We start from the raw sequence: 24,644 nt of genomic DNA on the forward strand, positions 1-24,644 counted from the left end.
CACCATCTTGGATTTTGGGCCGCCATCTTGGATTTTCTGGTCTTCATTGATGATTTCTGCACAACACTCTTTAACCACGCAGAAAGTCACAAAAATCGGCGCAATTTTATGTGTCGTATGATAAGGGTTTGGTTCAGTTTTGTATACGATCAAATCCACCAGTCAGTGCTGGTCCGGACTACTTTAATGACTATAACTCCGGAGTTGTTACTCCGCCTTGAACAATTCCGGCCAAAACGCCCTGGAACACTCATGAATATGCTTGAAACCCTTTGGAGCATCCTTGACCTTTCTGAAATTCACTGAAAGCCTCCGGAGCGCTCTTTAATTCCCTTGAAAGCCTCTGGAGCACATCTTAAACCTCTTGGAAATCCCTGAAATCCCCTAGAATGCCTTGAAATTATTTTAAACATCATTGAAACCCCGCCACTGAAATCACCTAGACACTCACTTGAGCTCGGCTAATGTCCATTCTTTTACCGAAATTCGCATAGCCGACGGCTCGACAATCGCAATATAACTGAGATATCAGCAAAAAGTCAAGTTTATTCATAGCAGCACCAATTGGTGCCGCTATCATCAAACATTAAACGTCAAGCGTTAAATTAACTTCAACCGAGATTAGCATAGCCGATCTCGGCATTCTGTATTAAGTGAAGTCCCTGAACTCCTTGAATCCGATGGAACGTCACTTATTCCCGCCGCAGTTCACATGAAATGCCCTGGAACACTCCTGAAGCCTGGGGTTTTAACCTGTTACGCCCCTGAAATCCCTTGTAACGCCCCTGAAACACCATGGAACACCACTGAAGCCCCTAGGGTGCCACTGAAATCCCCTAAAACACCCTGTTGACTGGAGGTGAAACCCCTAGAAAAAACCCTTATGTCCTCCTGAAACCCCTGGAATTCCCAATAAACTCCCTGAAACCCCATGGAACAATTATTGAATTCTCCTGGAACGCCACTGAAACCCCTTGAAAAATCCTGGAACTCTCCTGAAACTGGGGTTTTGCCTGGACACGGACGCTTTCGGTGGCCTCGAATAGCTTCGTTTGGCGTTCTATGAAGCCTACGGTTGGGCATGTACACGTGGCTTTGGGGGGTCATCCATTAAGTACGTCACGGTCGTAGGGGGGAGGGGGGGTTGGTGAAAGTGTGACAAGCAATGTATTAAGTATAGGAAAAACCAGTATGTAGAATTTCTTGGAAGTGTCCCGGGTGGTGATTCACTGGGCGGATGGGTCCTACGGAGTCTTGGGTTGGACACGGAAGTTTACAGCGGAAGGGCCTCGTTTGATGTTATGCGGAGCCTACGGTTGGACACCTGCTGCCTGGAAAGGTCCCGGTTATCCCGGCACCTCGTCCTGAGTGGGTCTTTGGTAGGACTCGGTGGTTCATCCAGCCAGGAAGTGTTCTGATCGGTGTTTCGTCGGGTGGTCCGGCGTGAATCTTAGGTTGGACACTTTAGCTTCCCACAGTGTAACGACTGTTCATTAAAGAAAGTGGACACCTGTTTTTCAATAAAAAATATGTATTATGCCTCTCAAGAAAAATCAGAATATGGCGATTATCTGCCTCTGGCTTCTGATATAAGCGCGACAGTCACTAATCATAACAGCGTTACCAGATTCAAAAGTATATAATTCCATTATAAGGGGTTTGACAGAAAGAACACTCATTCAACTGAGCTACTCTTGCCGTTCGTCACAAATACATCCAAAAACATCTGTCACTTCGCGAAACCCACGTGCTTTTGTTTTTGGCGGGATCACTTTTTCTTTTGTTTTGCCTTGCGACTGCCATGCGGCGGTATGCCATGCGAGCGTACGACCGCCGCAGGACTCTAATAAAAGATAAGCGCGACAATATTTTCGAACACGTGAGTTTGAACATTTACTTCGCTTTTCGGAAGAACGCTCGGACTTTCCTCTTGATACCTCTTATTAGATTTTGCACAACTTTCTCCGTAGCTTTTCGTTGTGCCGCAGGCCAAATTTTTTTCAATCAATCAACAGCGCTTGCTTCTCTTCCATCTTTCTTAAGATGCCGCTTAATTATTGTCCAGTATCTTTCCACAGGACGCTGTTCAGAGAAGTTTTGTGGATTTTGCCATTTTTCGACAAAATCGACTTTTTCCGTCTTGAGCATCTCTAGTGTAGAAGAAGCGTAATAAGCGGATGCCAGATCCGTCTAAAACAAAAGAGGATCCGTATGTTTTCGGTAGATAAGTAGAAGTCGATTTTTGATGCATTCCTTTCTGTTATTTTCACCGTTGATTGTTCCCGTTGTGAAATACGAAGAACTCTTTAAGTCACATGAACAATTGGCTTGCCACTTTAAAAAAAATTTCACAAATTTTCAGTTCTGATGTACCCTACATCATCCGGCACATCTGTCCCCTGCTTAGCGTTAAAAAAATGCGGTCCCGGAAGTGTATTAGTAAGCAAATTCTCGAAACGACAACTTTTTGGAACACCATTTGTGCAGAATTAATCTGCTAGTCGCAAAGCTTATACGACCTATCGCTCGAAATTTCTTACTTTTTTCGTTTTCTTTGAATGTGTTGCCGAAGTGAACAATGTTTTTACACACTGAGCAAAAATTCACAATTTTTTGTTTAGTTTAAACTCTAAACTATTGGTAAACAGATGTCCACTTTCTTCAATGAACAGTCCTTAGTGTATTACACTTATGCACGATCGATGACCATTGTAGTTTGTACATCTGTATTTGGTTGCTTTACATACACACTCGACTATGCATACCTCTTATGGTATATACCTTGGTTGCGCGCGACAAACTGTCAGGGAGGATCAAACCAACAACAGGCAGTTAGAGGCTAGCAACGCAGACAGACGGACAGAATCCTACACGGAGAAACTGAAAAACTCAAAATTAGGTACTTTTAAACTCAATTTTGAGTTCTTTTTCATCTCCCTTTTCATGCGCTCTTTCTATTGTTGTCAGAGAGTGAAGAGAGAAACACCCCAACTTTTGCAGTTCCGTGCGTCAAGCCAATTTTGAGTTTCTAGCGTAGTACTCAAATTTGAGTGAATACAACCTAGTCAAAATTTCGGTTGAGTGGAAAAAACTTAAAATTAGGTATTTTTTTCATATGGAAGCAAGCGGGAACAACCCAACAAAAACATCGATTCCATCAACTCAAAATTGGCTTGACGCACGCAACCCCGAAGTTGGGTGGAATGAACTCACTTTTGGGTAGTTTCGTCTCTCCGTGTACACACAGGTTGGATGGACCTCGGTAGGCGTCTCGAAGAATGCTGGGTCCGATAGGTATCTGCCTGAATACCTTTTCTGTTTCGAACGGCTACTTCGGACTGTTGTTGTTCGAGATCGTCCCCCGTGACTGCCTTCTCCCACGAATCACCACACACTCCCCTTCATCTTCTCCTCGTCACTGACTTCCCGTCCTATTTTTCGCCACAAACTACTAAACGCCCATTGTTTACATCGTTTTGAGCTGGGTAGCGTTAGTAATAACTTTTTTCCATGGCTATACTACTTGCATAGTCTTACAATATTTGAGTTTTTGATTAGATTTCTGGTGCATGATAGTTGATTGACCATTATTGACGATTTCGGTAACATTTTCCAAGACTTTAGAAATTCTTGCTGGAGCTTTCTTAAGACATTGTTTTTGAAAAACTCCTGCAGCCTATGACACGGCCCAAAACCCTCTGAAAACCGAGACGCTCCTGAGACGCCTTTAAAACACCCTTAAGTCCCCTTGAAGCAGGACCACCCCACTCACTATCAAAATTGCAACCGAACTTCTTAATTCGAACTCGCTGTCTTAAAGTTATGTCATCATTTCAATAGATTCACCAACACTTGTTAATATTACACCACTTTATTTTCTGAACAAAAAATAGTCTAATCGTTACAAAAAAACACTGAATTCACAAAAAAATAACCACTACTTATTAAAACCGACTGACTGACTCATTGACTAAATTCACTGAACTGAAGCACTAGCTAACTGCCTAAAAAACTGACTTCAACAAAAAGGACTCCTACGGAAAAGATAATACGATGAGACCAGCCCAGCCCCGATCCTTGGATCTGCAACCCCTTGTATAGGGGTCCTCTCCCTATCCATCAACTCTTATTCTCCTGATCAAAGATTCTCCAGGACTCTCCCCCATACCAAAGAGAAACCATGCGTAATTGATTTTTAATTACGCTCCTTTCTAATATTTGCATCTCCCACATCCATGAGAGCAATTCTAAACTCTTCCCTACACGAATGATTGATTTTCCCCATGCCTCCCATTTCGCCATCTCACATCCGCGAGATTAATTGAGTCTCCAATGGCCAATTTATTCTCACCTCTGAGATTCGAACCTCCCAAAAACTCTCCCCGAAACAAACCAAAAGGGCTAAATCTCCGATGCATCATAGCAACCCCCAACCACATTCTCACATCTGTGAGATCATATCAAAATTCTGAGGAGAGCGAAAGTAGTCGCGAAATCAATCTCAAAATGTCTTCCCTTAGTAGCTGAGTCATCAAGGGTCACACCAATCATCATCATCCCCGAACTTGATTTTTCATGAACGCACCGGGCGATCATAAATTTATGGTGTCACCCGTCTCAGTTTTACGATCACTCATGCGTAAGAATTTTCACGCCTTCTAAGCATGGAAGTGTGGACGGCCGATCGATTCAAAACATAATTTTACGATCCATTTATGATCGTCGCCTGTGATTACCTTTCTTTTCGGGGAAGGTTATGCATTGCCAAGTTTTTTCTTGTTGCCAAAAACAATCAGATCATTCTTCTCAACCCATTTTACGATCAGATTTCTAGGCAATTGTTTATTTCATCAAGACGACCCTGTATGTACTTGAATTTCGTCACCCAGAATACAGGCAGAGAAGGCTTCAACATATGTTGAAAACCAAGCCCAATGTTTATGCCATAAAATATGAGCCGAGAATCGAGATCCCAAAATGTTGGTTTCCCTTTCTCGAGTCATCCTTGACCTCCTGACTCTCTCCCTTTCTGTCGCTAGATCTTAATGTTCCCAACAATTGATATCATTGTTCATCATCGTGTACCAAAAGAAAAATATGTTTTTCCTTCGATACTTTTCATATCTCTTATTTCGGCATGAGCGAAAGATGCAAAATTGTTGCAAATGATTGGGGAAAAGGGTGGCCTAGTTAGCCTAGTGGTTAAGGCTATGGATAGCCAATCCGGATACGGCGGGTTCGATTCCCGTTCCGGTCGGGAAAATTTTCTCGACTCTCTGGGCATAGTGTATCATTGTACTTGTTTCACAATATATACAAATTTATGCAATGGCAGGCAAAGAAAGCCCTTCAATTAATAACTGTGGAAGTGCTCAAAGAACACTAAGTTGAAGTGAGGCAGGCCAAGTCCCAGTGAGGACGTAGAGTAAGGTGGCCCACACTTATATGAAAAACAAAAATTTCGAAAAATGCTAAGTCTTACCTCCTCAATCAGTTGTTTTGGACTCCCAAAAGCTACGTTCAAAATTTGAGCAAAATCGGTTGAGCCTAAGGGGGCGCTCAAAACGCTTGAAGTTTGTATGGGAAAACTTGGCCAAATGTATGCAGAAATTTTAAGTTTTCGAATTTTGCCGCTAGGTGACGCTGTAAGCGTTCAATAATCAAACCCTTTGGTATTATTGTAGGTAACTATATGCCAAATAACTTTGTCGAAGACCGCAAAGTGATCCGACGTCTGTGAAAAAAGTTATACCCTAGGAAAAATGAGGATAAACTTTATTGTTATTTTTCCAATACATGTAAAGGAATAATATCAATAATTAAATCTCAATACTTTGCCTCACTTTGCCTAGGGTATAACTTTTTTCGCAGCCATCGGATCTCTTCGCGGTCTTCGACAAATTTCTCTGGCATATAGTAACCTACAATACACTAAAACCTCTTTTTATGCATGTTTTTTTTATGCACTTTTAATTTATGCACCTTTTTTTATGCCCTGCATAAAAAGAGGGAGAGCTACTCAGAACCAATATTGTGCATAAGAATATTTAATAATGACAGGAACTATTGCAACGGCGACCGGGGGGTGTTTACAGATGAAGAAGGTTACAGGTTCGTTTTTGGGTGTTTCCGAAGGTCTCATGTGCGTTACATGGGCTCTTAGTGAGTCTTAAGGGGATTTCGGAGTCATTTCAGGAGTCTCAGAGCATTTTAGGCTGGTTTCAAAGCCGTTATGGAGGCGTTTTTAGGGGTTTTGGTTCAGGAGGATTTTTTTTAGACATTTCAAGATGTTCCAGATCATTTTCGGCGTGATTCAGAGGCGTTACGGAAGCGTTACGGAGGAGTTTTCAGGGTGTTCGGAGCCTATCAGGTGTGTTACATGGGGTCCGAGGGGGTTTAAGGGGGATTTCGGAGGCATTTCAACATGTATCGGAGCATTTTCGGCGTGATTCAGAGGCGTTACGGAAGCGTTACGAGGAGTTTTCAGGGTGTTCGGAGCCTCTCAGGTGCGTTACATGGGGTCCGAGGGGGTTTAAGGGGGATTTCGGAGGCATTTCAAAATGTATCAGAACATTTTCGGCGTGGTTCAGAGGCGTTATGGAAGCGTTACGGAGGAGTTTTCAGGGTGTTCGGAGCCTCTCAGGTGCGTTACATGGGGTCCGAGGGGGTTTAAGGGGGATTTCGAAGGCATTTCAAAATGTTTCAGAGCATTTTCGGCGTGATTCAGAGGCGTTACGGAAGCGTTACGAGGAGTTTTCGGGGTGTTCGGAGTGTCTCAGGTGCGTTACTGGAGTCCGAGGGGGTTTAAGGGGGATTTCGGAGGCATTTCAAGACTTTTCAGAGCATTTTCGGCGGGATGCAGAGGCGTTACTTATGCGTTACGGAAGAGTTTTCGGGGTGTTCGGAGCTTCTCAGGTGCGTTACATGGGGTCCGAGGGGGTTTAAGGGGGATTTTGGAGGCATTTCAAAATGTTTCAGACCATTTTCGGCGTGATTTAGAGGCGTTACGGAAGCGTTACGGAGGAGTTTTCAGGGTGTTCGGAGCCCCTCAGGTGCGTTACATGGGGTCCGAGGGGGTTTAAGGGGGATTTCGGAGGCATTTCAAGACGTTTCAGAGCATTTTCGGCGGGATGCAGAGGCGTTACTTAAGCGTTACGAGGAGTTTTCGTGGGGTTCGGAGCCTCTCAGGTGCGTTACATGGGGTTCGAGGGGGTTTTAGGGGGATTTCGGAGGTATTTCAATACGTTTCAGAGCATTTTCGGTAGAATGCAGAGGCGTTACTTAAGCGTTACGAGGAGTTTTCGTGGGGTTTGGAGCCTCTCAGGTGCGTTACATGGGGTCCGAGGGGGTTTAAGGGGGATTTTGGAGGCATTTCAAGACGTTTCAGAGCATTTTCGGCGGGATGCAGAGGCGTTACTTAAGTGTTACGAGGAGTTTTCGTGGGGTTCGGAGCCTCTCAGGTGCGTTACATGGGGTCCAAGGGGGTTTAAGGGGGATTTTGGAGGCATTTCAAGACGTTTCAGAGCATTTTCGGCGGGATGCAGAGGCGTTACTTAAGCGTTACGAGGAGTTTTCGTGGGGTTCGGAGCCTCTCAGGTGCGTTACATGGGGTCCGAGGGGATTTAAAAGGGATTTTGGAGGCATTTCAAGACGTTTCAGAGCATTTTCGGGGGATTCAGAGGCGTTACGGTAGCGTTACGGAGAAGTTCTATGGGGTTTCGAAGCCTCTTAGGTGCGTTACATGGGGTCGCCGGGGGGTTCAAGGGGGATTTTTGAGGCATTTCAGGAAGTTTTAGAACAGACTCTGAAATACCTTAAATCGCCCCTCAAACCTCATGCAACGCTCTTTAAAGTCTCCTGAGATCCCTTGAATTGCCCCTAAAGCCCCTTGGAACGCCCCTGAAACCCACTTAATACTATTGAAATTACCCCAAGAATTCTCCGTAATCCCATGAAAACACCAAAAAATCTTGACAGAACACCCTTGTAAGGCTCCTCAAACCCCCCGAAACAACCCCTTAAAACGCCCCTGAAGCCCCTTGGAACCCCCTTTTTTTGCTCTCTGGGAACATTCTGAAAACCCCCTTAGCCCCACCTCATCTGCCCAGGAGCAAGATCTGTTCTCGCAAACTAGATTTTCTAATTGAAGCCCAAACTTAATTTATGCATAAATTTCCCTCTTTTTATGCACATTTTAAATTTATGCACATTTTTAATTTATGCAGTCCCAGCCATGTGCATAAAAAGAGGTTCCAGTGTACTACCAAAGGGTTTGATTATTGAACGCTTACAGCGCCACCTAGCGGCGAAATTCGAAAACTTAAAATTTCTGCATACATTTGGCCAAGTTTTCCCATACAAACTTCAAGCGTTTTTAGCGCCCCCTTAGGCTCAACCGATTTTGCTCAAATTTTGAACGTAGCTTTTGGGAGTCCAAAACAACTGATTGAGGAGGTAAGACTTGGCATTTTTCGAAATTTTTGTTTTTCATATAAGTGTGGGCCACCCTAACGTAGAGCCATAAGGAAGAAGAAGAATCCCTTGAGACCTTGTGAAACGCTCCTGACACCTCCTGACACTACCTCGAACACCTCTAAAAACCACCTGAAACTCCCTGATACGTCCCGAAGACCCCCTGCGACTCTCTAAATCGGCTCTGACAGCCCCAGAATACCCCAGCAGAACCCAGATAATCACAGCGGTAAAGGCGTTGGTATCCAGCATGACCGTGCTGAGGGTGACGGCTTCGATTTCCAATCGGTTGAGAATTGTTTCGTTAAGGAAATCTCTTTGAGTTCCTTAGGCACAGAGTATCTTCGTGCCTGCCACACGAAATACACATACGAAATGCCCAAGTAACAGAACTAGCTGAATAACAGTTTCTTAGGCTAAACTTTGCTTAAGAGTTGTTTGTTCCACTCTTGTACAGCAAAAATGTTTGTTGGGTGGTCATTGGCAGAATACACTCTCAGTTAAATTAATTCTATCAAGTCACGCCCCTGATCCGTTTCGAATAAAAGTGTAATCATCTGTGTTTTAATGAACTATTTCCCATGCATCTTTCAGCTTCAAAGATTGTACAAAAAACTTAAACTATTGACTGAAATTCGAACTATGATTAGCATCTTTCTTGTCGATGACCGAATTGAAATCACCTCCAACAATCAACCTTGCGTCTACATGATTAATGTAGTAGTGGACAGTGTCTGTGAAGAACCTTTCTTTGAAAGCTTTTTGAGCGTTACCAAAAAGGGTGTTGGGTTCCTTACCCAGAATATTTCAGGGGGTGATAAAGGATGATATTTGATGAAAAAAATTGTTCTACGCATATGGTCAAATCTCAACCATTACGGAGTTATTGAACTTTTCATGATTTTGACAATGCTTCCAATAAAATGGCTATAACATGAAAACGGCTAAACTTATTCAAGATCTCTCAGCACCGTTCGAAAGATTATGAAATTTGCTATTGAACGTCATCTTCGAACATGCAAGTTTTTGTTACTTACTCACTTTTTAAGAGCAAATAAGTGAAAAGTAAGTGGTTTTTTATCAGTTTTTGTCAATTTACTTGGAAAAATGCGTAACTAACTTATTTTTTTCCTTATGCAAAGTTGAGCGCCTTGAAATGCCCTACAATTCGTTCTTTGGCACCAAACTCCTAACTCTTGCCATTTTCCCGCAATTTTGATTTGAATGCACTGTTTTGCATCATAAATTTGCTTCAGCAAGTGCATCAGATATTAGCTCTCTTGACCCCACTGTGACTGCGAAACAAGCGTCATGTTTACTTCGCACACATGGCTACTTGATTCCCCGAGCCGAACAACAACAGAATGGCGCGCAGGCGCAGGAGTGAAAAGAACGACGCCGCTTTTGTAGTCCCAGTTGAATGCTTTTTGTAGTCCCAATGATTCTGGGAAGCTCATGATAATTCCGGGAAGAGGGTTGGATTTTGGTAGACAGTAACTGGGACTATCAGCCTGCGAGGCTTGGTTATGGTATCTTATTATTCCGGCATCGTCTTGGGGGAAGGGAAACACCAGAATAAAACTGTTGTTGTCGATATCTGGAGGTTCACGATGATTTTAATAGTGAGATGGTGATCCCAGAAGTAACCTTATTGGCTGTAAAGTAACTTTACTCTAACTTTGAGCGTATAGTACAGCACAATCTTTGTCGGTCTTGGACGCTGTTCCTCTTGTTTCCCCGAACGTTTAATTATTCTCAGGTCTGTTTCAACCACGTGTAGCCAGCGCGTTCGCGGACGTCCATGTGGTCAGCGACCTGATTCCATGCTGAATATTGTTTTCATTATTATTCTTTCTTTTGACATTCGCACTACGTGCCCAGCCCAGTGTAGTCTGCCGCAATTTATTCGTTTCAGAATAGTCCTTTTTGGCGAATTAGGTTGAGATTGATCGAAGTTTGCTGCTTTCTGCTCTTACTCATTCGCCAACAAATAGGTAAGAACAGGATTTAGCAACCTCGGTCATGTTAAATCTATCTCAACCAACATGACTAAGATTTGCAACACTTTGTGCTCTGTCTCTGTCTCAACTCGGACCTTGTAGTTTTGGTCAAGTTTCGAAAGCAACAATGGCATACTCAATTAGTATTTCTGACTGATATTAAGATTTTGGGAGTAATTCCCCCAGAGATTTCCATAAGTTTTTTTTCCATCGATTCCTCCAAAATTACTTCGAAGATTCTTCTAGACTTCCTGCAGAGATTCCTCCAGGAACTACTTCAGAGATTCCTCTAATGATTCCTTTAAGAATTTCTCAAAGGACTCCAAAGGACCAGCGATTTGTCCAGGCATTACTACAGGAATTATTGCAGAATTTCCTCCAGGAATGCGTTTAGGGATTCTTCCACAATTCCTCTAAAAGCTCATCCAGGAATACCTCTAGGAATTCATCCAAGGATTCCTCCAGTAAATTCTTTAGGGATTTCAACATGAGTTCCTTCAGAAGTTCCGACTTTATTTCCTGCAGGGATTCCTCTAGGGATTCCTTCAGAATTTCCCTTACAGTTCCTCCAGGAATGCCTTTAGGGAATCCTCCTGAAATTCATCCAGGGACTTCTCCAGGAATTTTCGATTCCTCCAGGAATACCTGCATGAATTCTTCAAGAAATTTTCTTCCCAGGAATTCTTCAGAAATTTCTCTGAGGGCTCCTGCAAGGATTGCCCCAGAAATTCACCATTGATTTTTCAGCAATTCCTACATTTAATTTCTCCAGTGATGCCTCCAGAGATTTTGTTATAATTCCTGCAGGCATTTTTCAAGAAATTCCTTTTAAAGATTTCTCTAGAAACTCTTCCAGGGATTACTTGAGGAGAACCCTCGAGAATTCCTCTGGCGATTTCTATAGGAATTTCTTTAAGAACTCCTCCAGGATTTCTACCAAGAATTGCTCCAGGAATTCCTTCAGAGTCTCCTCCAGAAATTTCTCCAGGGATTTTAACTAAAAATCGTCCTACAGGAATTCCATCAGGAATTCCTTCAAGGATTCCTCCAGAGATTCTTTTACTAGTTTTTCCATGGATCCCCAAAGAAATCCTCCAGGAATTCCTCCAGGGATTCACTGAGGAATTCCTCCAGTTCCTTTTCTCATATTTATCTCTGAAGGAATTCTTGGAGAAATCCCAAGAGATGTTCTTTGGGGTATCCCTGGAGGAAACTCTGGAGGAATTCCTTGAGGAATCTCTTCTGAAGGAATGACCGAAGTAACCTAATAATCTCTGAAGCATTAACTAGAAGAACCACTGGAAAAACTCCTAAAGAAACTCCAGAAAGAATTACTAAAGATTTCCCTAGTGAAATTTTAGAAGTAATCCCTGGATGAATCTCTGGAGAAATTCCTGGAAAAGCCTCTGAAGAAATTTATAACACAATTGCTAGAGGATTTTTTTGAGGAATCCTTGGAAAATTGCGTCGAAGAACGTTTGGAAGAATCCCAGGAGGAATTCCAAGAACAATTCCTGGAGCAATTCTTGGACACAACTCTGGAGGATTATGTGGAGGAATTCCAAGAACAATCCCTGATAGAATCTTTGAAAGAATTCTGGAGAAATCCCTGAAGGAATCCTAGAAGTAATTCCTGGAAGTATTATATGAGGAATCCCTGTAGGGATTTCTGAAGGATTTTTTGTTTAAATTTCTAAATGAATTTGTGAGGACAACTTTGGAGGAAACCTTGGAAGAATTCCTTAAGGAATTCACGGAGAAATTTCTGGTGTAACCACAGGAGGAATGTCTGAAAAAATCTCTGAAGGAATTCTTAGACGAATCCTTGAAGGAATTCCTAGAGGAATCCTGAAGTAATACCTGGAGCATTTTCTAAAAGAATATTTGGAGGAATTCCTTGAGGAATCTGTGGAGGAATCTCTGCAGGATTCCCTGGAGGAATGCATGGAGGAATTCGTAGAGGAAATCTTGGAGGAATCCCTGAAGGAATCTCTGGAGGAATCCCAGGTGGAGTTCTGGAAGTATACCTGGAGAAGTTCCTGGAGAAATAAATCGAAGAATTCGTGGAGGAATCTCTGGAGAACCCCTGAAGGTATTAACCAAGGAGTCCCGGAAGGAAACCTGGAAGAATCCCTGGAGAACCTTCTGGAGGTTTCCCTGAAGAAATCCTTGGTGGAATTCTGGAGACATCCCTGGAGGAATCCTAGAAGCAATCGCTGGAGGAATCCCTGGAGGAATCCTGAAGGATTTCTTGGAGATATCCCTGAAGGAATTTGTTTTGAAGGAAACCTTGGAAGAATCCCTGGAAGAATCCTTGGAGGAATTTTTGGTGTAATCACCTGGAACATTCTCCCGAATTCCTGGCTAGAGGATCCTCTGAAGGTATTAACAAGGAAATCCAGGGAGGAAACCTGGAAGAATCAATGTGTAATTAGTGGAGAAATGCCTGGGGTAATCCCTGAAGGAATATCCCTGACGGAATTCCTAGAAAAATCCATGGTGGAATATGTGGAGGAATCACTGGTGGTATTCCTAGAGAAATTCGTGGAGGAAAACTAGGGAGAATTCGTGGAGGAAACTTTGGAATTCCTGTAGGATTTCCTGGAGGAATTAGTCAAAGAATTCGTGGGGGAATCTCTGGACGAACTACTGGAGATACCCTTGTAGGAATGATTTATGGAATCCAGGGAGAAAATCTGGAGGAATCTCTGGAGGACTTTCTGGAGGAATCCCTGAAGAAATTATTGGAGAAATTACTAGAGTAATTTGTGAAGGAAACGTTGGGGGAAACCTTGCATGAATTCCTGGAGGAATTGTTAGGGGAATTTGTGGTGTAATCACTTGAGGAATGTCTAAAGAAATCCCTGGAGGAAACCTGGAATACTTTCTAGGGGAAACCCTGAAGGAAATCTTGAATGAATCCCAGGAGAAATTCCTGATGGTATCCCAGCAGGATTCCATGAAGGAATTCTTGGAGGAAGCCCTGGAAGAATTTAAAGCGGAATGCAGAGAATCCTACAGAAATTCCTCCAAGGACTACTGCAAGGATTACCCTAGAAATTCCACAAAGACTTCAGGAATTCCTACATCAATTTCTCCAGTGATGCCTCAAGGTATTTCTCCAGGGATTTCTCCAGGAATATCTGAAAGAAATTCTCTAAAGATTCCTCCATGAAATCCCCAAAGGATAACTACAGGGTTTTTTTTTTGGATTACTCCAAACATTCCTTCAGAAATTCCCATAAAATTCCTCCAGAAACTCCAACAGAAATTCTTCAAGGATTTCTTCCATAATACCTCCAGGAATTCTGCCAAAAATTACTTTTTTCAAATGAGTGTAATCAGTTTCGTGCCTTTTAATTCCGCCCTATTTTGTTTATCCTTTCACAGATATCGAAACTGATTACACTCATTCGAAGTGTGTATTTTGCTTAGAGAGTTCGGAAACTCGGTACAAAGATCAGAAATTACTGCTAGAAATCCTCCAGATAATATTCTTCTGACGATTTCTCTAGGTATTTCTCCAGGAATTTCTCCGTGAATTGCTAGAAGAAATTCTCAAGTGATTCCTCCAGAAACTCCACCAGGGAGTCCTTTACAAAATCCTCTAGGTATTTCGTATAAATTCAGTCAGGGTTTTTTTTTCAAGGAATTCTCCACGAATTCCTCCTGAATTTCCTCCAAGGATTCGTCCAAATATCTCTCCAGGGATTTCTCCGAGGATTCCTCCAGAGAAGTGGTTTCGCTATAAATTTCTGCAGGGATTCCCCCAGGATTTTCAAAGGACTCCTCCGGGGATTCTACCACGGATTCCTCCAGGGATTCTTCAAGGGATTCTTCCAGAAATTCCTCTAGAAATTTCTCAAAGGAATCACACCAGAAATTCCACATAAAATTCTTACAGGAAGATTCCTCCAGAGATTCCGCCGAGGATTCCTTCATGAATTCTTTCAGGGATTCCTCAAATAATTCTTTCAGGGGTTCATCCCGTTATTCCTCGAGAGATTTCTTCTGAAAGTCATCAGTCACCAAGAATTCTTCCAGGTATTTCTCCAAGGATTTCCTTCAGAGAATCATCCAGGTATTACTACAAAAATCATTCAGCTATTCCTCCAGGAATTCCTTCAGTGTTTCAACCTTAAATTCTTTCAGGCACTCTTCAAAGGTCAGTGTAGAATTAGCATTTAAGTTAAAAATGAAAAAAAAAATCTTCAAAGGTTCATTCCACAAAGTCCTCCAGGAAGTTCTCAAAGAATCCTCTCAGGGATCCCTCCAGAAATTTCTCCACAGATTCCTGCAGTTTTTGCAGGGGTTCCTTGAATAATTTCTACAGAGCTTCCTCCAGAAATTTTTTCAGAGTTTCCTTCACGAATGCCTCGATTAATTCCTTCAGGGACTTGGGTTCCTCCAGAAATATCTTCAGGGATTCCTTCAAGGTTTCCTCCACGAACTCCTCCAAGGATCCCTTCACGATTTTCTTCAGGATTTTCTCCAGGGATTCCTGCAGATATTGGATAAGAATAATCACCGGAGACCATTCTTATTATCTGTTACGATTGGCTTTTATCGGTGAATTCATCCATTCCAGCAGAGATTATTCCAGGGATTCCTCTAAAAATTTATTTAGGTAAATCTCCAGGATTCCTCCAGGAATTCTTCTTCTTCTTTATAGCTCCACGTTCCCACTGCGACTTGGCCTGCCTCGCTACAACTTGGTGTTGTTTGAGCACTTCTAGTTATTATTTGAAGGACTTTCTTTGCCTGTCATTGCATGAATTTGTATATTGTGAGGCAAGTACAATAATACACTATGCCCAGGATTCTGTCTGGGATTTCTCAAGGGAAATCTTCTGGAATGCTTTCTGGGTTTCCTTCAGTAGTGTTTCCAGGAACTTCTCCAGAGATTACTTCGGTTATACCTTCAGCAGAGATTCTTCCAGGAATTCCTGCAAAGATTTTCAAGGAACTCCTCCAGAATTTCCTTCACGGATACCTCAAAGAATTTCTCTTGGGATTTTTCCAGGAATTACTCCAGTGATAACTATGGGAAAAGGATCTGGAGGAATTCCTCAAGAATTTCTTTAAGGAATTTATAGACAAATGAGTGAAGGAATCCTTGGAGGGATTCCTGGTAGAAACCTTGGAAGAAAAATTTCCTTAGGAATCCCTCGAGAAACTTTCTTAGGATTGCCTGGAGAAATTTCCCGGAGGAATTCCTGGAGAAATTCCTGGGGAAATTCTTGGGGGAATTCTTGGAGGAGTTCTTAGAGAAATTCCTATAGAAATCGTCAGAGGAATTTCTGAGGTAACTCCTGAAGATCGGAGTTGCTACATCCGGCTCTTGCCTATTTGTTGGCAAATGAGTAAGAGCAGGATGCAGCAACTTTGATCAAGGTCAACCTAGGTCATCAAAAAGAACTATTGTGAAACGAATAAAATATGGCAGACTTCAGTAGGCTGGACATGTAGTGCAAATGTGGAAAGAAATTCCTCAAGGGTTGCCTCAAGGAATTGCTGCAGGGATTTTTCCTGGAATTCTTTCAGGAATTCTTCCAAGGATTCCTCAAGAAAATCCTCTAGGAATTCTGCTATTAACTCCTCCACAGGCTCTTCCAGGAATAGCACCAGGAACTTCTCCAGGAACTTATCCAGGGATTTCTTCCTGGGATTTATCTAGAAAAATATTCAGGGATTGCTTCTGGGTTTCCTTCAGAAGACTTTCCATAGCTTCTTCCAGGAACTGCTCCAGAGATTACTTCGGTTATTCCTTCAGTAGAGTTTCTTCCAGGAATTCCTTCACAGATTCTTCAAGGAACTCCTCCGGGGTTTCCTCCAGGAATGCCACAAAGTGCTTCTTAAAAAAAGGACACTATACCGTCTTCAACCAAAGGTTGCACAAGCAAAATGATCACTAACATGAGACAACGGACAACACACGAAACACCCAGTGGTCCAGTGAAGAATTTTCCGTTTGACGAAAAGTTTGGAAAAACTAGTGAAGAAATCCTGGACGAATCCTTGAAGATATTCCTGGTAGAATTCATGGAGAAGGAATTTCCCTAGAGAAATTCTCGTGGGAATTTCTCAAGTAATCCGTAGGAGAGTTCCTGGAGAAATTTTTCAAAGATTTTCTAGAAGAATGCCTGGAGTAGTTATTGACCTTCTTCAAAATGTTATTGCCTGAGGGGCAATTCATTTGATGAGTCACATCACACTGACAAATACCTCAAGGCATCACTAGAGAAAGTGATGTGGGAATTGCTGAAAAATACTGTTGAATTTCTGGGGCAATCCTTGCAGGAGCCCTTAGAGAAATTTATTAAGGATTCTTGAAGGGATTTCCTTGAAGAATTCGTGCAGGTATTCCTGTAGGAATCGCTTAAGAAATGGAGGAATTTTCGGAGGAGATCCTGCAGGAATTTCTCCGAATAAGCTCATGCAAATATTCCCAATTGAACTTTTGTAGATACTTTCAGAGAAACTTCTGTAGAATTTTTCAAATGATTTCTGGATAAATTGTCGAAAAAACCTTTGAAAAAAAAAAAATAAAAAGGATGTTCTGCAAGAATTTTATAGAGAACTCACAGATGAACTTCCAAATGATCTTCCTAAAAACATGTTCACAGAAAAGATACCCTGAAGGAACTGCGAATAAACTGACGAAAGAAATCTTAGTGGAACTTCTAAAAAAACACTTATAAAAATTTTTTCAAGTAATTTTTGGAGGAGTAGAAATAATGTTATTCAAGGAATTGCTGAAGGAATCGTTGAAGGAACTCCTGTTAGAATTTATAATAGTTCCCCTAAAGAAATTTCCAGCCATCAGCTGCCTCAATTAGGGCTGTGAATATTTGAGCGAGGTCTTTCATAGTGTTCTCTGAGCAGTTTATGAACAAGTTTGATAAACACTCTCACAAAGAAATAGAATAATTTAAAACATCCAAAATCAGTAATTTTCCACTTGAAGTACTCACAAAATCTTTTTTTCACTCGGAAATCCAACTTGACCAAAACGGAAATCGCAACTTGACCAAAACTAAGTACAAAATTCTTAGAGGAATTCGCGAACAAACGTCGAAAGAACTTAAGAAAGAATTACCAAATTCAAAGAGTTTCCGATTATCTACCGGAGAATTTCAAAAACGAATTTCTGATTCACAACTTCTTCTTCTTTATGGATCGACGTTCGCATTGGAACTTGCCCTGCCTTTCTTCAACTTAGTGTTCTTTAAGCACTTCTACAGTTATTAATTGAAGGGCCTTCTTTGCCTGCCATTGCATGAATTTGTACATTGTGTGGCAAGTACAATGATACACTATGCCCAGGGAGTCGAGAAAATTTTCCCGTTTGGAACGGGAATCGAACCCGATGTCTCCGGATTGGCGATCCGTAACCTTAACCACTAGGCTAACTGGTTCACAACTTAACCAACCTAAATTACTGGATGATTCTCATGGAGCAATTTTCGAAGAAACTTTTGAAGGAATCCTTATAGCATCTCTTAAAGGAACTACCGAAGAAAATTCTGAAGAATTTATACAATAACTTTTGTAAAGTTTTTCAAGGATAATGCCAAAGAAATTTTCCTTCTGGAAAAAAATCGTGCAGAAATTCCCGAATAAACTCCTAAGAGTTTTTCAAAACCATTTCAAGGTTAAAATTCTGCAAGTTTTTCAGAAGAAAAAATGCTGATGGAAGTTCCTAATTTGTTGTAACCCTTAGAGGCACTTCTCGGTGGAAGCCGAAGGAATTTCTGGAAAAATTTCCAGAGGATGTATAGAATTTTTTGAATGAGTTTTTGATGTAATTCCATTAAAACATTTTCAGACCTGTCCGAAGGATTTCCTGTAGATATTTCTGAAATTACTGAGGATTACCCTAAGAAATCATAGAAAAGTAAGACATCGTCAGAGAAATTCTTGGAATAGTATCTGGAGGATTGCTAGTAGTAATTTCTGGCAGAATTCCAGGAGGTAAAATGGAAGAAGTCCTTGAAGAATTTCTGTTGGAGTTTCTGGAGGAATTTTTGTGGAATTTCTAGGGCAATCCTTACAGTAGTCTTTGGAGGAATTTCTGTAGGATTCTCTGAAGGAAGTTCCTTGAGGAGCTTCTGGAGGAATCCCTAAAGAAATGGCTGTCGGAATCCTTGGAGAAATTCTTGGAGGAATTTTAAAGGAATCTCTAGAAAAATTGTTAAGGGAATCTCTGGAGGAATTCTTGAAGCAATCTTTGGAGGAATTTCTCTGCATTCCGCTTTAAGTTCTTCCAGGGCTTCCTCCAAGAATTCCTTCATGGGAATTTCTCGACCATCAGGAATTTCTCCTGGGATTCATGCAAGATTTCCTTCAGGGTTTCCCCTAGAAAGTATTCCAGGTTTCCTCCAGGGATTTCTTTAGACATTCCTCAAGTGATTACACCACAAATTCCCCTAACAATTCCTCCAGGAATTCATGCATACTCCAGTAATTTCTTCAATAATTTCTTCAGGGATTCCTCCAGAAAGTCCTCAAGAGATTCCTCCAGATTTCCTCCCTGGATTCCATAAATCATTCCTACAAGTCCAGTAGTTCGTCCAGAGATTCCCCCACGAATTCTTTGACTAATTCCTCCAGGAAATCCTCCAGGGATTCCTCCAGAAATTCCACCAGGGATGCCTCATGAGATTCCTTCTGGGATTCCTTCTGGAATTCCTACAGGAATTCCAAAGTTTCCTCCACGAATTCTCCCTAGTTTTCCTCCACGAATTTCTCCAGGAATACCACCAGTGATTCCTCCACATATTCCACCATGGATTTTTCTAGGAATTCCGTCAGGGATATTCCTTCAGGGATTACCCCAGGCATTTCTCCACTAATTACACATTGATTCTTCCAGGTTTCCTCCCTGGATTTCCTTGTTAATACCTTCAGAGGATCCTCTAGCCAGGAATTCGGGAGAATGTTCCAGGTGATTACACCAGAAATTCCTCCAAGGATTCCTACAGGGATTCTTCCAAGGTTTCCTTCAAAACAAATTCCTTCAGGGATATCTCCAAGAAATCCTTCAGGATTCCTCCAGCGATTGCTTCTAGGATTCCTCCAGGGATGTCTCCAGAATTCCACCAAGGATTTCTTCAGGGAAACCTCCAGAAGGTTCTCCAGGGATTCTTCCAGGTTTCCTTCCGGGACTCCTTGGTTAATACCTTCAGGGGTTCTCCAGAGATTCCTCCACGAATTCTTCGATTTATTTCTCCAGGAACTTCTCCAGGTATACTTCTAGAACTCCACCTGGGATTCCTCCAGAGATTCCTTCAGGGATTCCTCCAAGATTTCCTCTACGAATTCCTCCATGAATTCCTCCAGGGAATCCTGCAGAGATTCCTCCACAGATTCCTCAAGGAATTCCTCCAAATATTCTTTTAGAGAATGCTCCAGGTATTACTTCAGGATTCCTCTAAGAATTCCTTCAAGGATTCGTCTAAGAATTCCTTCAGAGATTTTTTCAGACATTCCTCCTGTGGTTACACCAGAAATTTCTCCGTGAATTCCTTAAGGAATTCTTCCAAGGTTTCCTCCAAAGTTGTCCTCACAAATTCATTTAGAAATTTAAACAAAAAATCCTTCAGAAATCCCTACAGGGATTCCTCATATAATACTTCCAGGAATTACTTCTAGGATTCCTTCAGGGATTTCTCCAGAATTCTTTCAAAGATTCTATCAGGGATTGTTCTTGGAATTCCTCCACATAATCCTCCAGAGTTGTGTCCAAGAATTGCTCCAGGAATTGTTCTTGGAATTCCTCCTGGGATTCTTCCAAACGTTCTTCGACGCAATTTTCCAAGGATTCCTCAAAAAAATCCTCTAGCAATTGTGTTATAAATTTCTTCAGAGGCTTTTCCAGGAATTTCTCCAGAGATTCATCCAGGGATTACTTCTAAGATTTCACTAGGGAAATCTTTAGTAATTCTTTCTGGAGTTTCTTTAGGAGTTTTTCCAGTGGTTCTTCTAGTTAATGCTTCAGAGATTATTAGGTTACTTCGGTCATTCCTTCAGAAGAGATTCCTCAAGGAATTCCTCCAGAGTTTCCTCCAGGGATACCCCAAAGAACATCTCTTGGGATTTCTCCAAGAATTCCTTCAGAGATAAATATGAGAAAAGGAACTGGAGGAATTCCTCAGTGAATCCCTGGAGGAATTCCTGGAGGATTTCTTTGGGGATCCATGGAAAAACTAGTAAAAGAATCTCTGGAGGAATCCTTGAAGGAATTCCTGATGGAATTCCTGTAGGACGATTTTTAGTTAAAATCCCTGGAGAAATTTCTGGAGGAGACTCTGAAGGAATTCCTGGAGCAATTCTTGGTAGAAATCCTGGAGGAGTTCTTAAAGAAATTCCTATAGAAATCGCCAGAGGAATTCTCGAGGGTTCTCCTCAAGTAATCCCTGGAAGAGTTTCTAGAGAAATCTTTAAAAGGAATTTCTTGAAAAATGCCTGCAGGAATTATAACAAAATCTCTGGAGGCATCACTGGAGAAATTAAATGTAGGAATTGCTGAAAAATCAATGGTGAATTTCTGGGGCAATCCTTGCAGGAGCCCTCAGAGAAATTTCTGAAGAATTCCTGGGAAGAAAATTTCTTGAAGAATTCATGCAGGTATTCCTGGAGGAATCGAAAATTCCTGGAGAAGTCCCTGGATGAATTTCAGGAGGATTCCCTAAAGGCATTCCTGGAGGAACTGTAAGGGAAATTCTGAAGGAATCCCTAGAGGAATCCCTGCAGGAAATAAAGTCGGAACTTCTGAAGGAACTCATGTTGAAATCCCTAAAGAATTTACTGGAGGAATCCTTGGATGAATTCCTAGAGGTATTCCTGGATGAGCTTTTAGAGGAATTGTGGAAGAATCCCTAAACGCATTCCTGGAGGAAATTCTGCAATAATTCCTGTAGTAATGCCTGGACAAATCGCTGGTCCTTTGGAGTCCTTTGAGAAATTCTTAAAGGAATCATTAGAGGAATCTCTGAAGTAGTTCCTGGAGGAATCTCTGCAGGAAGTCTAGAAGAATCTTCGAAGTAATTTTGGAGGAATCGATGGAAAAAAAAACTTATGGAAATCTCTGGGGGAATTACTCCCAAAATCTTAATATCAGTCAGAAATACTAATTGAGTATGCCATTGTTGCTTTCGAAACTTGACCAAAACTACAAGGTCCCGAGTTGAGACAGAGACAGAGCACAAAGTGTTGCAAATCTTAGTCATGTTGGTTGAGATAGATTTAACATGACCGAGGTTGCTAAATCCTGTTCTTACCTATTTGTTGGCGAATGAGTAAGAGCAGAAAGCAGCAAACTTCGATCAATCTCAACCTAATTCGCCAAAAAGGACTATTCTGAAACGAATAAATTGCGGCAGACTACACTGGGCTGGGCACGTAGTGCGAATGTCAAAAGAAAGAATAATAATGAAAACAATATTCAGCATGGAATCAGGTCGCAATAGCATATTTCATAATCTTTCGAACGGTGCTGAGAGATCTTGAATAAGTTTAGCCGTTTTCATGTTATAGCCATTTTATTGGAAGCATTGTCAAAATCATGAAAAGTTCAATAACTCCGTAATGGTTGAGATTTGACCATATGCGTAGAACAATTTTTTTCATCAAATATCATCCTTTATCACCCCCTGAAATATTCTGGGTAAGGAACCCAACACCCTGTATATATGTTACATATAGTTGTGTGGTTTTCAATTTTTAAGGTTATTACTCTGGAGTCGATACTTTTTTGTATATGTTTTGTTGAGATCAATGTTTGAAAAGGTATCGAAACCGCTAATGCTAATGTGCTCATGAACTTCCTGCAACATCCATACATCTAGATCCATCATATAGACGAACGATCTCAAAGCATTTAATTTGTTATCATTTGCAATTCCGTTGATATTAAGAGAGCCAATGTTGAGAGCATATCCATTTCACGATTACTCTGAAGAATCTATCGATAGACTAAGCTTTTTTCGCGATGGAGACTTACACACATCTGTACATATGTGTGCCATCCATAACATCATCAGAAATGTCGAGACCATCAAATGTGTTGGAAACTTCAATACCAGAGACGCTGTTGATCGCTACAAATGGATCACGTGCTACTTTTGAAATAGTCGCTTTAGTAGACGTGCTTTTCATGTTATCGTTGGTGGGTTTATTTTTCGTTTTACTTAAGGTGTTAGTGTTAGTGTTAGTAGTCTTAATCGCTTGTTTATCATCTACGGTGCTAGTATTAGTAGCCTTTCTCGTTTGATGCGCAGCCTTGCTGAATAGTTGGGTTTGGGTTACGTTGGTGTAGCTCGGGCCTACCTCATCACCTGTCTCCCCGATTGCAACTTTTCGTGTTTCGTGACCTGAGTTCTCAATGCCCCTGCATAATCAACTCCTGACGCTTTCAACCTATCACCGATGTAACCTCCATTTATCTGCATTTCCATGTATCCAGCTTCTATGCATATCCGCCCCCAACGCACAGATTTTCCACAATGTCGATACGTTTGTTGTTGGTGTTTGTATGTAAACAATGTGACTTCCCCGTTGATGTTGATGTAAGATGAGATCGCTGTGTGTAGTGTAATCGGATCCTGAATGACCCCACACCCTTCGAAATACCTTTGAGAACGGCTGGTTCCGTCCAAACTTCCTCTTTCAGCCAGACTACGTCACCGAATCTTTCCAATAAATCGGCATTCCAAACTAAAAATATCACAGATGGTACTTTTTTCTGTGGTGATAAAATCGAATTTTCTCGGTGAAGAAGTTTTTCCGGAACATGAAGTAAACACTAAAAGTTGTCTTTTCAAACCATTGTTGATTTCTAATCACTATTGCATCTTGCTTTGCTTTATACAGGGGATACTCAAAATAACTGGGATAGGTAAAATTTTCACCTTTCAAGAAATTTTCAACTCGCTGTAACTTTTCGAAAAATGCATCAAATATTCTCAAATTTTTACTGTAAGTTTATCAACTAGTAGTGTATCAGTGGTCAAAATTTGGAAAAGATCGAGCCATTCTACACGAAGTAATACATATTCTAGAAAAAGGTAGAATTATCCGATAGCCAACTTTGAGCTGTTATATCTCCGGATTCAATGAACCGAATGCAATGAAATTTTGATCATTTATGACTTATGCAATGAGCTAATAAAATCATTTGACTATACTTAAAATTCTTTACACGAAAGAAAATTATTACGATTGGATTATTTTTCTAATATACCACCAATTCATCCAAAACTTCATCATCGTTTCAAAATTCGAGGTAGTAATTATAGTTCATTTAAATTCCCTCTAATTGACTTCAATATGAATATGTTTTGAAAAGAAGTAACAAAATAATCGGCATTAAATTGAAAAAGTAATGGGATGCATATGAAAAATAGATAAATTTACTAAAAAAACATACATTTATTCTAACCGCCATAACTTTTTTTCTTATTAATAATTTCAAATTCAGTAAACTGTTTCTCAAAGCTCATTATATGAGTCATAAATGATCAAAATTTTATTGCATTCGATTCATTGAATCCGGAGATATAACAGCTCAAAGTTGGCCATCGGATAATTATACCTTTTTCTAGAATCTTTATAACTTTGTGTAGAATGGTCCGATCTTTCCCAAATTTTGACCACTGATACACAACTAGTTGATCAACTTACAGTAAAAATTTGAGCCTATTTGATGCTCAAAATTTGATTTGAGTTGAACATTTTTTAAAAAGTGAATATTTTACCTGTCCCAGTTATTTTGAGTATCCCCTGTAGATTTCCGTGCAAATGTTCAATCGTCTAAAATATTTGTTCACACGTCAAACACCAAGGAAAGTAGCAAGTAAGCAACCCGATCATTCCATGCACCACCCAAAAAGTGTAACCGACGCTTAAAATTTCTAGCAGCGAAACGTACCAATGTATGCTGAAACTGGTGGGAACATATTGTGGTGTGACAAAAAATTTCTGCAGGGGGTCGAGTATGATGCAAAAAAAAGCAATAACTTTACACAAAGCTATCCCGTTTTCTAACAATTAACGTTTTTCACGTTTTTTCCATACGATTTGACAGTTCTTGACTACCATACTTCCGTGAGCTTGAGATGAGAATTTTAGAAAGTTGACAACCGAGAGTAGCACACACGATGCATTGAATAC

This window comes from Aedes albopictus, chromosome 1 (genome assembly GCF_035046485.1).
Source record: "Aedes albopictus strain Foshan chromosome 1, AalbF5, whole genome shotgun sequence".
Lineage (NCBI taxonomy): Eukaryota > Metazoa > Arthropoda > Insecta > Diptera > Culicidae > Aedes > Aedes albopictus.